Source organism: Rhinoraja longicauda, chromosome 42, assembly GCF_053455715.1.
Source record: "Rhinoraja longicauda isolate Sanriku21f chromosome 42, sRhiLon1.1, whole genome shotgun sequence".
In the NCBI taxonomy this organism is placed as follows: Eukaryota; Metazoa; Chordata; class Chondrichthyes; order Rajiformes; family Arhynchobatidae; genus Rhinoraja; species Rhinoraja longicauda.
The window spans coordinates 5299100-5311103 of NC_135994.1; positions in this window are offsets into that span (position 1 = coordinate 5299100).

Genomic DNA, 12004 nt, shown 5'->3' on the forward strand with positions numbered 1-12004 from the left:
TTTTAGTAGGCAAAACCCGCCGTTCGCTCTGCCTCGCGCAGTGTAATCAGTGTTTTGGGGGAACAGTATGTGTGATGATACCATTAAAATGCAGAATATATCTCTTCTATCAATTCACAGATTTTTGTTATTTTTCTTTTAAAATGTTTCTGCAAGTTTCTGCCTACTAAAATGGCCGCCGTGACGTACTACGGTGTTCAGGGTCGAGTGGTCTATCTTGCTCCTCTAGTATCTTTGGTTGTTAGGGTCGAGTGGTCTATCTTGCTCCTCTAGTATCTTTGGTTGTTAGGGTCGAGTGGTCTATCTTGCTCCTCTAGTATCTTTGGTTGTTAGGGTCGAGTGGTCTATCTTGCTCCTCTAGTATCTTTGGTTGTCAAGGTCGAGTGGTCTATCTTGCTCCTCTAGTATCTTTGGTTGTTAGGGTCGAGTGGTCTATCTTGCTCCTCTAGTATCTTTGGTTGTCAGGGTCGAGTGGTCTATCTTGCTCCTCTAATATCTTTGGTTTATGCGCTGTATCTCCAAACTGAACTAAACAATGGTAGCCGATTCTGACCACTATCCTGAGACCAATTGTGTGGAAGGCTGATGGTGAGAGGATTGACCTGGTCTTTTGCAACATGAATGGTTTGAATCTCGTCTTCGGCCTCCTAACTAAGGCCTTCAATGCTGGCGGAGGTACTGGGGCAAGAGTGGAATCCAATCTGTTACTGTACTTGGAGGAGCAAAAAACTGCAGATGCTGGTTTAAATCGAAGGTGTACACAAAATGCTGGAGTAACTCAGCGGGTCAGGCAGCATCTCGGGAGAGAAGGAATGGGTGACGTTTCGTGTCAAGACCCTTCTCCAGACCTACAAACCTGTACGTCTTTGGAGGTGAATGCAGGGGGGGGGGGAGGAGAGGGTGCAGGAGAGGTTTGGGCCCAACGGGTCCACTTGGTCTAGTATCCCTCTAAACCTGTCCTATGCATGTACCTGTCTAAATGTTTTTTAAACGTTGCAATAGTCCCTGCCTCAACCACCTCCTCCGGCAGCTCGTTCCATACACCCACCACCCTTTGTGTGGAAAACGTTACCCCTCAGGTTCCTATTAAATCTTTCCCCCCTCACATTAAACCCATGTCCTCTGGTTCTTGATTCCCCAACTCTGGGCAATCTGTGTAAATGTTTATTAAACATTGTGATAGTCCCTGCCCCAACTACCTTCCTCTGCCCCTCTCCATCCCCTCCCCCTTCCCAGTTCTCCCACTGTCTTCCTGTCTCCAACTACATCCTATCTTTGTCCCGCCCCCTCCCCTGACATCAGCCTGAAGAAGGGTCTCGACCCGAAACGTCACCCATTCCTTCTCTCCCGAGATGCTGCCTGTCCCGCTGAGTTACTCCAGCATTTTGTGTCTGCCTATTATTGTGCTTGCTGAGTCAAATGAGGAATCTAATGAATTATTGAAAGTTTGCACATTGTTAATACTGAGACGATGCAGGTATGCCATTATGTAAAAGAAAAACATCTAATTTGTCTGCATTATGCGATTCCAATTAATCTCATAAATGTCATATTTAGAATATATTTTACTCAATGCATTTTCACAGAAATATTAAACCAAATTAAATCAGAAGGAATAAATTTTTGCTGCTTCATTAATGTTTCCGTTTGGTATTTCTTTGCCGACCAACACCCAGCTGGTCCCTGAATGAGCCTGTGCTGTGGTCGAGATAGAGATAGGTCCACCTCTCTCTTAAAGACCATTTGGGTGTAGTAGAACAATAGGGCGGTCACGGTGGCGCAGCGGGTAGAGCTGCTGCCTCACGGCGCCAGAGACCCGGGTTCCATCCCGAACCACGGGTGCTGCCTGCACGGAGTTTGTACGCTCTCCCCGTGAACTGCGTGGGTTTTCTCCGGGATCTCCGGTTTCCTCACACACTCCGAAGACGTGCAGATTTGTAGGCTAATTGGCTGTGGTGTGTAATAGTGTAGGAAAATAACTGCAGATGCTGGTACAAATCGAAGGCATCACAAAAAGCTGGAGTAACTCAGCGGGTCAGGCAGCATCTCGGGAGAGAAGGAACGGGTGACGTTTCGGGTCGAGACCCTTCCTCAAACTGATGTCAGGGGAGGGGGCGGGACAAAGAAAGGATGTAGTTGGAGACAGGAAGACAATAGACAATAGACAATAGACAATAGGTGCAGGAGTAGGCCATTCAGCCCTTCGAGCCAGCACCGCCATTCAATGCGATCATGGCTGATCACTATCAATCAGTACCCCGTTCCTGCCTTCTCCCCATACCCCCTCACTCCGCTATCCTTAAGAGCTCTATCCAGCTCTCTCTTGAAAGCATCCAACGAACTGGCCTCCACTGCCTTCTGAGGCAGAGAATTCCACACCTTCACCACCCTCTGACTGAAAAAGTTCTTCCTCATCTCCGTTCTAAATGGCCTACCCCTTATTCTCAAACTGTGGCCCCTTGTTCTGGACTCCCCCAACATTGGGAACATGTTATCTGCCTCTAATGTGTCCAATCCCCTAATTATCTTATATGTTTCAATAAGATCCCCCCTCATCCTTCTAAATTCCAGTGTATACAAGCCCAATCGCTCCAGCCTTTCAACATACGACAGTCCCGCCATTCCGGGAATTAATCTAGTGAACCTACGCTGCACGCCCTCCATAGCAAGAATATCCTTCCTCAAATTTGGAGACCAAAACTGCACACAGTACTCCAGGTGCGGTCTCACCAGGGCCCGGTACAACTGTAGAAGGACCTCTTTGCTCCTATACTCAACTCCTCTTGTTACGAAGGCCAACATTCCATTGGCTTTCTTCACTGCCTGCTGAACCTGCATGCTTCCTTTCATTGACTGATGCACTAGGACACCCAGATCTCGTTGAACTCCCCCTCCTCCTAACTTGACACCATTCAGATAATAATCTGCCTTTCTATTCTTACTTCCAAAGTGAATAACCTCACACTTATCTACATTAAACTGCATCTGCCATGTATCCGCCCACTCACACAACCTGTCCAGGTCACCCTGCAGCCTTATTGCATCTTCCTCACAATTCACACTACCCCCCAACTTAGTATCATCTGCAAATTTGCTAATGGTACTTTTAATCCCTTCGTCTAAGTCATTAATGTTAAGACAGTGGGAGAACTGGGAAGGGGGAGGGGAAAGAGAGGGACAGAGGAACTATGTAAAGTTAGAGAAGTCGATGTTCATACCGCTGGGGTGTGAGCTGCCCGAGCAAAATATGAGGTGCAGTTCCTCCAATTTGCGGTGGGCCTCACTATGACACTGGAGGAGGCCCAGGACAGAAAGGTCAGACTGGGAGTGGGAGGGGGAGTTGAAGTGCTCAGCCACCGGGAGTTGAAGTGTTGAGTCCGCTTTGGTATAATTGTGAATTGTCCCTCGTGTGTGTAGGATAGTGCTAGTGTGCGGTGATCGCTGGTCAGCACGGACTCAGTGGGCTGAAGGGCCTGTTTCCACGCTGTATCTATAAACTAAACTAAATTACAAATAACTAAATTGTCCAAGTGGTTTAATTTAGAGATTCCTTCGGCCCACCGAGTCTGCGCCGACCAGCGATCACAGGCTTTTAGATAGGCATGTGGAAGTGCAGGGAATAGAGGGATATGGATCATGTGCAGGCAGATAAGAGATGGTCTTGGCATCAGGTACGGCACACACATTGTGGGCTGAAGGGCCCGTTCCTGTGCTGTTCTGTTCAAAGAGTGCCAGGGAAAATGGTTTGTGTATGTTTCACGAGGTTAATCCCCGGGATGGTGGGACTGTCTTATGAGGAACGATTGGAAAGACTGGGTTTGTATTCACTGGAGTTTAGAAGGATGAGAGGGTATCTGATAGAAACGTATAAAATTATAAAAGGACCGGACAAACTCGATGCGGGGGAAAAATGTTCCCAATGTTTGGGGAGTCCAGAACCAGGGGCCACACAGTCTAAGAATAAAGGGGAGGCCGTTTAAAACTGAGGTGAGAAGAAACTTTTTCACCCAGAGAGTTGTGAATTTGTGGAATTCTCTTGCACAGAGGGCAGTGGAGGCCAAATCACTGGATGGATTTAAAAGAGAATTTGTGATACCTTAAAAGAGAGTTAGATCGAGCTCTAGGGGCTAGTGGAATCAAGGGATATGGGGAGAAGGCAGGCACGGGGTACTGATTATGGGTGATCAGCCATGATCACAATGAATGACGGTGCTGGCTCGAAGGGCCGAATAGCCTCCTCCTGCACCTATTTTTGTTGTGCACTTATTTACCCCTTTTCTTTTCACCTTTCCCCATTAAATCACACCATCACGCCACTATTGATTGACTAAAAGAAGCAGCGCTGAAACAGGCCCTTCGGCCCACCGAGTCCACGCCGACCAGCGATCGGCCGTTCACACCAGTTCTCCGTGGTCCCACTTTCCCATTCACTCCCTGCACACTAGAGGGCGATGTTCTTCCAGCTGCGCCACCGTGCTGCCCAATTTCCACCACCTGTTCACACTTTCACTCCCTTTCAAAACTGTTTTCCTTTCAATTGCGCCTGCAATCTCCCATTAAGGTCATTGCTCCATTTGTTGAGTTGAGTTTAGTTTCGAAATACAGGGTTGGATAAAATCTCCTGTCAACACGAGTTTCTACCATCAGGCCATCAGGCTTCTGAACTCATAAACACATTTCACATCATATATGTCTGAAGAAGGGTCTCGACCCGAAACGTCGCCCATTCCTTCTCTCCCGAGATGCTGCCTGACCTGCTGAGTTACTCCAGCATTTTGTGAATAAATCATATATGTTGATCATTTTTAATATTGTCTTTTTTAACTATTTTTAATATTGTCTTTTTACCTTACTAATGTCATTTTTTAAATCTTATTTATCCTTGGAATATTACTGCTGAGGTGACCCGTTGTCTTGTCAAATACATTTCATTGTACCGTTGACCCAGTGCCAACCTACATATGACAAATAAAATTTATTATTATTATTATTATTATTATTAGAAAAAATTATTATTATTATTAGTTCTATGTTCTCCCGCTTTCTCATCCACTCCCTACACACGAGGAGGAATTTACAGAGGGGCCGATAGACCTACAAACCTGAACGTCTTTGGGAATGTGGCGGGAAACCGGAGCACCCGGAGGAAACCCACGCGGTCACGGGGAGAACGTGCAAATTACACACACACACACACACACACACACACGCACGCACACACACACACATACATACACACACACACACTGTCGGTAGGTACTCACCACTGCTGACCGGAAGCACCCCACAAGCCTTGCCGTTTCAGAGATGCTCTGACCCAGTCGTCTGGCCATAACAATGTGGCCCTTGTCAAAGTCGCTCAGGTCTTCACTCCTGGCCATTTCCCCTGCATCCAACACGTCAACTTCAAGACCTGACAGTTCACTTGCTGCCTAATATATCCCACCCCTTGACAGGTGCCATTGTAACAAGATAATCAATGTTCACAAAATGCTGGAGTAACTCACACACATACATACACACGCACACACACACCCCACACACACACACACACACACACACACACACACATACACACACACACACACACACAAGCAGCTGAGGTCGGGATGGAACCCGGGTCTCTGGCGCTGTGAGGCAGCAACTCTACCCGCCGTGCCACCGTGCCCGCCCTCACCGGTAAGGGGCAACTACTTGTACCATTCGCCCCTATTTGCACCAGTGTTCCACTATTGACCGCTTACCCCTTTCATCAACACGATCACGCATTCATTTATTCTTTCATCTTGCCATTCACACCATCAAGCTTTTATTTACGCCTTCACAACATCATTCACGCCATCACAGTGGCACAGCACGGTGGCACAGCGGGCACAGCTGCTGCCTCACAGCGCCAGGAAGTGTGTGGGCGCGCGGAGTTTGCACATTCTCCCAGTGGCCGTGTGGGTTTTCTCCAGGTGTCAAACCCAGGTTGAGTTCAGTTTAGAGATGCAGCTCGGAAACAAGCCCTTCGGCCCACCGAGTGCGCGCCGACCAGCGATCCCCGCACACGGTGCCAGAATCCGGGGTTCAACCCCGACCACGGGTGCTTGTCTGTACGGAGTTTGCACCTTCTCCCCCTGACCCGCGTGGGTTTCCCTCCGGGTGCTCCGGTTTCCTCCCGCATCCCAAAGACGTGCGGGTTTTGAGATTAATCGGCCCTCTGTAAACTGCCCCTGGCGTGCAGGGAGTGGAGGAGAGGGTGGGATAACATCGAACTCTCATAACCTATACATCAGGAGGTGCAGATCCAGAGCCAGCAACATTATGGGGGACCCCTACCACCCCAGCAACGGACTGTTCCAGCTGCTACGGTCAGGCAAACGCCTCCGCTGTCACGCTGTGAAAACGGAGAGGATGAGACGGAGTTTCTTCCCACAGGCCATCAGGACTGTTAACTCTCATATCACCAGGGACTCATTTAATTTACTGTATTCATTTTTTTTTTGTGTTAAAAAGTTGTTTTTCTATTGTGTTTTGTAGTTTAGCACAATCCGCAGGCGTTGCCACTTTCATTTCATTGCACATCTTGTATATGTAGGTGACAAATAAACTTGACTTGACTTGAACTGGGAAGAGGGATGCTGTTCCACCGTGGGCAGAAGGCACCTCTAAACTAACCTAAACTAAACTGAACTACACTAATCGCCCCCTCGTGTGCAGGGAGTGGATGAGAAAGTGGGATAACATAGAACTAGTGACGGGTAACCGTAAAAGGGACCACATCACCCCGATTCTGGCCTCTCTCCACTGGCTCCCAGTACAGTGCAGAATCAACTTCAAGCTCCTCCTATTCACATACAAAGCCCTAAACGGGCTTCCCCCCCCCCACATCAAAATTCTTCTAACCCACCACTCTATCTCCAGGTCCCTCAGGTCGGCCGACTTGGGGCTACTCACTATCCCGCGGTCTAGGCTTAAGCTCAGGGGTGACCGCGCTTTTGCGGTTGCAGCTCCTAGACTGTGGAACAGCATCCCTCTCCCCATCAGAACTGCCCCCCTCCATTGACTCCTTTAAGTCCAGGCTAAAAACCTATTTCTACTCCCTAGCGTTTGAGGCCCTCTGAGGGGGCGCTGTGAACTGTTTATGTATGTGCTGTTATGTTTGTGTGCCATTGTATGTTCGTTTCTTAGTACCTGAACTGATGTACAGCACTTTGGTCAATGTGGGTTGTTTTTAAATGTGCTGTACAAATAAACTTGACTTGACTTGACGAGTGTGATCGATGGTCAGCGTGGACTCGGTGGGCCGAAGGGCCTGTTTCCGTGCTGTATCTCTGAACTCTATTGCAATTTTATGCGCACCATCACCCCCCCCACCCAGTCTCACCGTCACTCTTTTATTCATGCCTTCACACGTTCGTTCACACCATCCGGACCAGTTCTGCCTTCACTCATTCACAGCATCATGTCTATTTATGCCTACACCCTCACCATCACGCCAACACTCTTTACCTCATTAATAACAGTAGCATTCATGTGATCGCTCCTGTTCACGGGAGGAGCCAGCGCTGCCGTCGCAGCTGCGGCTTGCCTGCAGTCCGTTTGTCTTTTGTGTTTTTTGTTGTTTTTGTCTGAATTGTAGTTTTAATATGGTGTAGTGTTTGTATGTTATGTGGGGGGGGGGGGGGGGGTGGGGAGGGGGAACGGGAACTGTAAAATTCTCTCTCCCGAACGGAGACGCGACCTTTGTTTCTGTGTCGTGTCTCCGTTCCCGCTGCGGCCTACCACCGGCCATGCACCAGGGACCACCTGGGGCTCTGGTTCACAGAGCCCACGGCCCGGACTCACAATCTGCGGCGCTGGCTGCCTGCGGATGCTGCGGGAGCGGCTGCGACTCGTCTCCGGAGGCTCCGGCGCGGGCCGCGTGGACGTCGGAAGCCCGCAGGCCCCTGGGTGGGGGCCGACATCGGGAGCACCGGCAGCGGCAGCGTGTTCGCCCGCCCCGAATCGCGGGGCTTGGGTCGGCCCGCCGCGGACCTTTCACCGTCCGGCGCGGCCTGGAATAGGCCGTAGACCTTTCACCGTCCGGCGCGGCGCTCCAATGTCGGGAGCCCCGACCGCCCCGACGTGGCAACTCCAACAGCAGGGAAGAGAAAAGACATTCTGGCCTTCCATCACAGTGAGGAGGGACTGGAGGAGACTCACTGTGATGGATGTTTCTTTTTGTTTGGTGTCTTTGTGATTGTATGTGTTATTGCATTTTTATTGATTATTCGTATTGGTCTTATTGTTCAACTGCGGGTAATGTTTCATTTCACTACAGATTTATGTGTATGTGACAAATAAACGGCGATTGACTATTGAGTATTGACACCTCCGGCCTGTCGTTCACACCGTTGCACTCCCATCGACACGATTAAACCTCTTCTCCACACAACTGCCTTTCCACAAAAGCATCATGCTCGGAGCAGTCGGGCCATTCGGCCCATCAAGTCGACTCCGCCATTCAATCATGGCTGATCGACCTCTCCGAGCGGGTTTCCTCCGGGTGCTCCGGTTTCCCCCCACAATCCAGAGAGGCGCGGGTTTGCCGGCTGTTTGGCTCTCTGTAAATTGCCCCCCTAGTGTGTAGAGCAGGAAAATAACTGCAGATGCTCGATTCAAATCCAAGGTTTCACAGACTGCTGGAGTAACACAGCGGCTCAGGCAGCATCTGTGGGGAACATGGATAGGTGATGTTTCACAGAGTGCTGGAGTAACTCAGCGAGTCAGGCAGCATCTGCGGAGAACATGGATAGGTGACGTTTCACAGAGTGCTGGAGTAACTCAGCGGGTCAGGCAGCATCTCTGGAGAACATGGATAAGTGACGTTTCACAGAGTGCTGGAGTAACTCAGCGGGTCAGGCAGCATCTGTGGAGAACATGGATAGGTGACGTTTCACAGTGTGCTGGAGTAACTCAGCGGGTCAGGCAGCATCTGTGGAGAACATGGATAGGTGACGTTTCACAGAGTGCTGGAGTAACTCAGCGGGTCAGGCAGCATCTCTGGAGAACATGGATAGGTGATGTTTCACAGAGTGCTGGAGTAACTCAGCGGGTCAGGCAGCATCTGTGGAGAACATGGATAGGTGACGTTTCACAGAGTGCTGGAGTAACTCAGCGGGTCAGGCAGCATCTCTGGAGAACTTGGATAGGTGATGTTTCACAGAGTGCTGGAGTAACTCAGCGGGTCAGGCAGCATCTCTGGAGAGAAGGAATGGGTGACGTTTCGGGTCGAGACCCTTCTGAAGAAGGGTCGACCCGAAACGTCACCCATTCCTTCTTTCCTGAGATGCTGCCTGACCCGCTGAGTTACTCCAGCATTTTGTGATACCTAGTGTGTAGATAGTGGATGAGCGGTTCATTAGTGATAGGAGCAGAATTAGGCCATCCAGCCCATCAAGTCCACTCCGCCATTCATCTCTCCCTCCCAACCCCATTCTCCTGCCTTCTCCCCATAACCCCTGACACCAGTACTAATCAAGAATCTACCTATTTCTGCCTTAAACATATCCACTGACTTGGCCTCCACAACCTTCTGTGGCAAAGAATTCCACAGATTCACCACCCTCTGACCAAAGAAATTCCTCCTCATCTCCTTCCTAAAATTATTCTCTGTCTCCCTCTCGTTCCAGCTTCTGGAATGAAATATTCTAAGCGGTTGACTCACCACAGACACGTTGCCTGAATGGTTGAGTTTAACAGTGTAGAACCATTGTATGCCAAACCGTTTGAAATTGGACGTTGCAAAATTGGACGATATAAAATTCTTCAGGGATTGGACAGGCAATGGAACTGCAGATGCTGGTTTATACAAAAACAGGAGGGTTTCGAGCCAAAACGTCACCGATTCTGTCCAAGATCAGATTGCTGACAGTGGGATCTTATTGTGGGCATACTGACCGTGTTACCTTCTGTAATCCAAACACGAGCTGAAGTCGAGACGTTTCCTCAGTGGCCATGTGAGGTACTTCGGGAGGTGCCGAGAGGCAAGTTTTGAAATCCGTCTTCCTCTCTTCCAAGTCTTCGTGCTCAGGTGCACCCTCAGGCAACAAGCGCCCGCGTGTTTAATCCGGCGTTCTCAGAAAGCCGGTAAAGGGGGATGGAATGAGATGCAGCTGCCAGTGTTTCAAGATGAAACATGGAGCGGGAGGGAAGGGATTAAACAGGGATCTTCAAAAGCAGCATCAGTTTCAGCTCGGGTGTACCGAGATACAGTGAAAAGCTTTTTGTTGCATGCTAACCAGTCAACGGAAAGACTATACGTGATTACAATTGAGCCGTCCACATTGTACAGGTACATAATCTAGTTAGACAATGGACAATAGGTGCAGGAGGAGGCCATTCGGCCCTTCGAGACAGCACCACCATTCATATCATATCATATCATATATATACAGCCGGAAACAGGCCTTTTCGGCCCACCAAGTCCGTGCCGCCCAGCGATCCCCGTACATTAACACTATCCTACACCCACTAGGGACAATTTTTACATTTACCCAGTCAATTAACCTACATACCTGTACGTCTTTGGAGTGTGGGAGGAAACCGAAGATCTCGGAGAAAACCCACGCAGGTCACGGGGAGAACGTACAAACTCCTTACAGTGCAGCACCCGTAGTCAGGATCGAACCTGAGTCTCCGGCGCTGCATTCGCTGTAAAGCAGCAACTCTACCGCTACGCTACCGTGCCGCCCTTTCAATGTGATTCAATGTGATCATGGTTGATCATTCTCAATCAGTACCCCGTTCCTGCCTTCTCCCCATACCCCCTGACTCCACCATCCTTAAGAGCTCTATCCAGCTCTCTCTTGAATGCATTCAGAGAATTGGCCTCCACTGCAGAGAATTCCACAGATTCACAACTCTCTGATATATAATTCACGAGGATGTTGCCAGGACTAGAGGGTGTGAGCTATAGGGAGCGGTTGAGCAGGCTGGGTTTCTATTCCATGGAGTGCAGGAGGATGAGGGGTGATCTTATAGAGGTGGACAAAATCATGAGAGGAATAGATCGGGTAGACGCTCGGCCGCTGGACTTAACATCGCCCGGAGCGGCCGCGGGACGTTTCGGTGCCCGGGGCGGCTCGGCCGCGGGGCCTTCCATCCTCTTGCGGGGGCTGTGCATGTCGGTTGCCTCGGTAGGGGTCGAGCTGTCTGTCCGTGGGTGCGGGGGGAAGAGAGGGGAAGTTTTGTTGCCTCCATCACAGTGACTCCAAACACCCCCTCACTGTGATGGATGTTTGTGTTGGGGTCGTGTGTCCTGTGTTCTTTTCTTTTTTGCTGTGTCTTGTGACTGCTGAAATTTCGTTCGGTATTTATACCGAATGACAATAAAGTTTTGTTATCTCTTGCCCAGAGTAGGGGAATCGAGGACCAGAGGACATGGGATAAGGTGAACGGGGTAAGATTAAATGGGAATCCGAGGGGTGACTTTTTCACACAGAGCGCGGTGGGTGTATGGAACGAGCTGCCAGAGGAGGTAGTTGAGGCAGGGACTGTCGAGGAGGTCGTTGAGCCTGGGACTATCACAACGTTTAAGATACACTTGGACAGGCACATGGATAGGACCGGTTTGGAGGGATATGGACCAAACGCGGGCAGGTGGGACTAGTGTAGCTGGGACATGGCCTCCACTGCAGAGAATTCCACAGATTCACAACTCTCCGATCAAGGGTAGTCCGAGGGTCACCAATGTGGCGGATGTGCAAGTTGGGCCGAAGGGCCTGTTTCCACACTGTATCACTCTGTGACTCTGTTAAGGGGATAATAAGGGGGATAAAGCCAGCAAAGTCCGATCAAGGGTAGTCCGAGGGTCACCAATGTGGCGGATGGGAGGTTAGCTCTGTGGTTGGAGGAGTGAAAGGGTGAAGAGAAAGGACGGCTCCAAAGCAGCCGCGGGCAACCGGGCGCCGGGTGAGCGGGTGGGGCGCTGGGTGGGCGACTGGGCGGGGCGCCGGGTGAGTGGGCGGGGCGCCGGGTG